The following is a 6,953-nucleotide window of genomic DNA, read 5'->3' as shown; positions in this document are numbered from 1 at the left end:
TCTATCTATCTATCTATCTATCTATCTATCTATCTATCTATCTATCTATCTATCTATCTATCTATCTATCTATCTATCTATCTCCCTATCTATCTGTCTGTCTACCTATCTCAGCTTTTGGGGAAGCTCAGAGGGAGCCCTCTGAATCCCTTACTACAGGGATGGGGTAGCTTCTTTTGACTGACTGCCTTCATCTTTAAAACTAGTGAGACCGAGCTGGTAACTTTTTTCTGCCTGGTTGTGAGTGCTCCTAGATGCTGTGCCCAGCTGCCCAGTGTGGACATCATGACATAAACAGGGAGGCAACAGAGGGACTCGCCTCCCTCTGCTTATGTCTCTTATCCTGGCTCCAAGAAGTGGTGTGTTTCTGTTGTGTGTTGTTTGTCCTCAGTTTCAGTACCTTAGGTGATCCCCAGTTAGACCTGGGAGTTCAAGCCATGTCCTTGGAGTCAGGATTGCCAGTGCAGGGTACAGCAGCCAGGCAAGTGCAGAAGCCTTGTTCAAGTTTGACTTTGGGATAAAATGAGCCAGGTGCAAGTCCTTAATAATGGAGCATGCTTACTTTGCCCTAACAGCAAGAATATGCAACAAGGACATAATGGCACTTAGCTTCTTTGGATGTGGCTTCCCCTTGTTTCCATATGGAAACTTGTGTGATCATCAGGAAAGGGAAGGGAATAAGCATTTATTAAGCAACTACATTTATCCCATTTGATCCTTACAACAGCCCTGTGAGGAAGTGTTATTATTATCCCCACTTTACAGATGAAGACACTGAAGCAGACAGAGGTTGTTACTTGCCAATGTGGGAAAAATGATTTATTATGTTGTTTGGAAAAAATTATTATACTGTTTAAATCTAACTTTATGTGATTAACAAGGCTGTAGGTTCCCCTAGGCATTCTTGTTTTGGGTCCTCTAGGTAAAATTGCTTAACTGGTCAGGTACCCTTGCCTAAATCCTATATAAAATCCTCCCCCTTTCAGAACCTGGAGGAGAAGGAGCCACACCTTCTTTCCAGCTCCTTTTCCTCTACCAAATGACCTAATACAATTTCTTTCTAAAACTATGTCAGATTTTGGGGTTTGTTCTCATGAAAAACACTCAGAGTCATAGAGCTAGTAAGTATCTGAGACTGGAATTGAACTCTGGTCTTCCTGACTCCAAGCCCAACACTCTACTCACTATTCACTATACCATCTAACTTGATGAGATAAGGTAAAGGACCTAATAACCTGGCCTTCAGACTATCCACCAGGTCTGAGAGGCCCTGCGTTTTTTTAATATCCTGTTTAACATTTAATATTTATTTTTTTCTCAATTACATGTAAACAAAATTTTTTTAACATTTGGTTTTTTTTAAGTTTTGAGGTCTAATTCTTTACTTTTCTCTTTCCCCTCCCCCTCCTTGAGAATGCTAACAATTTGATATAGATTACATATGTGCAGTCATACAAAATATTTCTATATCAGCCACATTACAAAAGAAAATACAGACCAAAAAAACACAAACAGAAGGATAATAAAGTTTATAAAAAGTATGCTTCAATCTGTGGTCAGATTCCATCAGTTCTTTCTGTGGAGGTGGAGAGCATTTTTCATCATAAGTCTTTCTGAATTTTCTTAGATCATTGTATTAACAAGAATAGCAAAGTCATTTGCAGTTGATCATTGTACAGTTTTGCTGTTGTTGTGTTCAAAGTTCTCCTGGTTCTACTCATTTCACCTTGTATCAGTTCCAGAATGGTTTAATTAGTTTACAACTCCACCAACAGTGCATTAATGTCTCAATTTTCCCATATCCCCTCCAACATTTGTCATTTTCCTTTTCTATCATATTAGTCAATCTTATAGGTATAAAATGGTACCTCAGATCTGTTCTAATTTGCATTTCTCTAATCAACAGTGATTTAGTGGGCAGCTAGGTGGCACAGTGAATAGAGCACTGGCCCTGGAGTCAGGAGGACCTGAGTTCAAATCCGGCCTCAGACACTTCACACAAAAACTAGCTGTGTGACCTTAGGCAAGTCGCTTAACCCCAATTGACCTCCAAAAAAAAAAAAGAAAGTATCAAATTGAAGGGGCGGCCAGGTAGCACAGTGAGCAAGAGCACCGGCTCTAGTGTCGGGATGACCTGGGATCGAATCTGGGCTCAGACACTTAGCACCCACCCAGAAACACCTGGCCGTGTAACCTTGAGCAAGTTACTTAACCCCAATTGCTTAGGGGCAGCCAGGTGGCTCAGCAAGTAAGAGTACCAGTTCCAGTGTCAGGATTGACCTGGGGATCAAATCCGGGCTCAGATACTTAGCACCACACCTAGAAATAACTGGCCGTGTAACCTTGAGCAAGTTACTTAACCCCGATTGCTTAAGAAAAAATAGTGATTTAGAGAATTTTTTTTATGACTATGGATAGCTTTGATTTCTTCTCCTGAAAACTCCTTGTTCATGTAACTTGAACATTTATCCTTTAGAGAATGACTCATATTCTTATAAATTTGACTCTATTTCCTATATATTTGAGAAATGAGGCCTTTATTGGAGAAATTTGCTGAAAAATTTCCCCTAGTTTCCTGTTTTCTTTCTAATCTTGGCTGCATTGGTTTTATTTGTGCAAACCTTTTAAACTTGATGTAATCAAAATTTTCCATTTTCCATCCCATTATGCTCTCTATCACTTGTTTGGCCATAAATTCTTCCCTCATTCATAAATCTGACAGGTAAAACATTCCATGCTCATCTAATTTGCTTATGATATCACCCTTTTTGTCTAAATCATGTACTCATTTTTACCTTATTTCAGTATATGGTATGAGTTATTGGTCTATATCTAGTTTTTGCTAAACTTTTTCAGGTTTCCCAGAAATTTTTGTCAAATAATGATTTCTTGTTTTAAAATCTTGGATCTTTGGGTTTTTCAAACACTAAATTAGTATGATCATTTGCTACTGTGTATTGTGTACCTAATCTATTCCACTGATCCAGCACTCTATTTTTTAGCTAGTAGCAGATTGTTTTTGATTTCCACTTTGTAATACAGTTTGAGATCTAGTATCACTAAGCCACCTTCCTTCATACTTTTTCCCATTGATTCCTTTGGTGTTATGGACCTTTTATTCTTCCAGATGAATTCTGTTACTATTTTTTCTAGCTCTATAAAGTGATTTTTTTTGTTAATTTGGATTTTCATTATATTGGCTCAGCCTACCCATGAGTAATTAATATTTCTACAATTGTTTAGATCTGAATTTATTCATGTAAAAAGCATTTTGTAATTGTGTCATATAGTGTCTGGGTCTGTCTGGGCAGGTAAACTCCCAAGTATTTTATATTGACTGAAGTTATGTTAAAAGGAATTTCTCTTTCTTTTTTTTCCTTCCTTCCTCCTACTTTGTTAGCAATATGTAGAAATACTGATGATTTATATGGTTATATTTTATATCCTGCAACTTTGTTAAAGTTGTTAATTATTCCAACAATTTTTAGTTGATTTTCTAGAGTTCTCTAGGTATATCATCATATTGTTTGTTGTTTCTTCATTACCTATTCTAAAACCTTATTTTTTCCTATTCTTATTGCTATAACTAACATCTGTAACAATATCGAATAGTGGTGAAATAGTGATGAAAATGTCCATCCTCTCTTTACCTCTAATCTTGTTGGAAAGGCTTCTAGTTTATCTCCATTATAGATAATGCTTGCCGATGTTTTTAGATAAATACTACTTATCATTTTAAAGACTGTTCCTTTTATCCCTTTACTTTCTACTGTTTTAAAAGAATAAATGTTGTACTTTGTCAAAAGTTTTTTTCTGTACCTATTGAGATAATCATATGATTTTTGCTATTTTTGTTATTGATATGGTCAATTATCTTGATAGTTTTCCTAATATTTAACAAGTCGTACATTACTGGTATAAATCCTACCTGGTCATTGTGTATGATCTTTTGTATTATATTGCTGTCATCTCCTTGCTAATATTTTTTTTTATAATTTTTGCATCAATATTCATTAGGAAAATTGGTCTATAGCTTTCTTTCTCTGTTTTTTTTTTCCTTTTCCTGGTTTAGGTATCAGCACCATATCTGTGTGGTAAAAGGAATTTGGTAGGACTCCTTAGCATCTTTTTCCAAATAATTTATATAATATTTGGTTGGAGCTTTTTACATGTTTAAGTAACCAGGAAGCTGAGGTCAATCAGGTCCCAGGTTCAGCTTTTTCTTTTTTTTTTTTTTTAATAGAAAATGAATTCATAAGAATTAAGGAAAGAGGAAGGATTTTGGTGTTCCTATATTTGTGAATGGGAGGAAAGAAGCTGGTCAAAGGTTAACAATTATTACTTCTATCACAGGACTCAACCCAGAAGTAAGAGAACAAGTAGGAAAAGTAACCTAGAGAAATTACATGATTAATTATTTAATCATAATTAACATAAATTATGTTCTTCCAATTTCTTAGTCCTGTCTTTATTCTGAAAAATGTTTTGCATCTGGATTCATATAGTTCCTAAATGAACCTTGTTAGATAACATTATGAAATGTTTTATACTTTCTGAAGTTATTTTGAAAGGAATTTTTCTTCTTAGCTCTTGGCTAGGTCTTGTTGGTAATATACATGAATTCTGATGATTTATGTAGATTCATATCCTTTAATTTTTGCTGAAGTGATTGTTTCAATTAATCTTTTGGTTGACTCTCTAGAATTCTCTAAGTACATCATGCCATCTTCAAAACTTGATTATTTTGTTTCCTGTTTACCTATGTTTACTTCTTTGATTCCTCTTTCTTCCTATTCCTATAGCTAGCATTTTTTTGAACTATGTTAACTAGTAGTGGACACAATAGGCATCCTTGCTTTTCTTTATTACATATAATGTTGGTCTTGGATTTAGCTAAATATTTACCATACTAACAAAAGGTTGATTTATTCCTATGAATCAGTTTGGCAGTTGTGTAAAGGATAGATTAGAGAAGAAAGAAATTTGAGACAAGAAGACCAATTAGGAGGTTGCTGTGTAGAGTGTAGAGAAAAGAAGAGAACAGGGTCCCAGAGACAAGGAGGGTAAAAAGCTCTCTTAAGGTTTTATCGCTGGTAAAGGTGTAGGTCATGGATGGATTCAGACAACAGTCAATCTACAACATTTACTACAAGCCAGGCACTGTGCTAAGTACTAGGTTTACAAAAAGAAGCAAAAAACAATCCCTGCTCTCCAGGAGCTCATTGATAAATGGGGAAGACAGCCTGCAAACAATTATATAGAAACAAGATGTGTGTGTGTGTGTGTGTGTGTGTGTGTGTGTTATTATCCCATTTAATCCTCATAACAACCATGGAAAGTAGGTACTATTTTTATCCCCATTTCAAAGGTGAGGAAACTGAGGCTAAAAGTAGCTTGCCTGGGGTCACACAGTTAATATCTAAGCCTGGATTTGAACTCTGGTCTTCCTGACTTAAGAAGAGGAGAACCAAAATAGTGGCAGAACAAAAAAGTGCAGTACCGAGAGAATCCAGGAGGAGGGGGCGGTCAAGTGTCAAATACTGCAGATAGATCCAAAAGGATGAAGACTAAGGAAGTCTCTGCAGCTTGGAAAATAAAAGATAACACAATTTTGGAGAGAGGAGTTCAAGTTGAGTGATGAAGACAGAAGACAGATTTCAAAGGGTTGAGAAGCAAGTGAGAGGACTGATGTTAGGAAGGCCAGACAGATTTTTCTAGGAGTTTTGTTATAAAGAGAGAATTATATGATGTAGTTGACAGGATAGAGTGGAAAGTTTGATTAAAAAGGGAAAGGTTTCTATCAGCCTCGAGGAATCAATAGTCAGTCAACAATCAACAAACATTTATTAAATGCTTACTACTACTAGCCATTGTTCTTGTTCAGTGGTTTTCAGTCCTGTTTGACTCCTTGTGTCCCCATTTGGGGTTGGCACTATGTTAAAGTAAAGACACCAAGAAAGTAAAATGAAGATTTTCTCCTCTCAAGGAGCATACAATCTAAGAACTAGCTAGCTCCTTTCAGGACTGTTGGGGGTGAGGTGGGGTGCCAGGATAAAGACATAAGCATTGGCATGTTAATATAACAGAAAGAAAAGGATCTTCTTTCTGTGTTGGCTAACATAAATATGTAGTGGACCTAGACGGCTTAGATTAAACATTTGTGTAAGGGGTAGCAACACACAGATCTGACAACTCATTCCATTTTGATCTAACACTAATTGTTAGGAGGTTTTTTTGTCTTCAAGAGGATTCTGTTTGGTGAATTTTACTGACCATTGTTGTCTTGGAACCAGCTCTAATCAGTTTTTTGATTGTTACATTTTCATTGTGAAAATTTGCACCTCAATCAGCAAATGCCACAAATCAAGGTTTGATTTATTGTTTTATGGGTTGTCCAGAGAAATGGTGTCAAATTCAAATAGAAAGGATCCTGAGAGCCAGATTAAAATGTAATTGGGAAATATTTAGCAAAATAAATTAAAAAATACAATGCAATATAGATAACATCACATCTTAAAACCAAGTTCCAGGGATTCTCATATACTGATTAATAGCCCTGAATCTGAGTTTGACACCACGGTTCTACTTAAGAAAGTGTTGGAAAAAAATGTAAATAATGCATACTAAGCTTAAAAATGTGTCTAATGTACATTGACACCCCCCCCCCCCACACACACACACAACTGGTTGTTAAACTTATCAGGACACTCCTGGTCTACCTTGCTCTCTGCCAGTACAATCACTATGGCTCTATCTTCTGTACTTTGAACTCTTGCAAATATGAAATTTCAAATATATAAAGGAGAAAGAAATTTGGATAGATTTACATATTTGATAGGTTCTATATGCCCATTTCTACAGGGGAGTTTGTATTCCATGACCTTTTATAATAAGACAAGAGCCAAAGTTTTGAGCAAGTGTCCAAATGTGTGGGAGTGAAGAGGTAAGGACAT

The sequence above is a fragment of the Petaurus breviceps genome, unplaced genomic scaffold, assembly GCF_028583685.1.
Source record: "Petaurus breviceps papuanus isolate PSGF00001 unplaced genomic scaffold, PetGlider_PUasm1.0 90897, whole genome shotgun sequence".
In the NCBI taxonomy this organism is placed as follows: Eukaryota; Metazoa; Chordata; class Mammalia; order Diprotodontia; family Petauridae; genus Petaurus; species Petaurus breviceps.
This window is presented reverse-complemented; position numbering follows the sequence as displayed.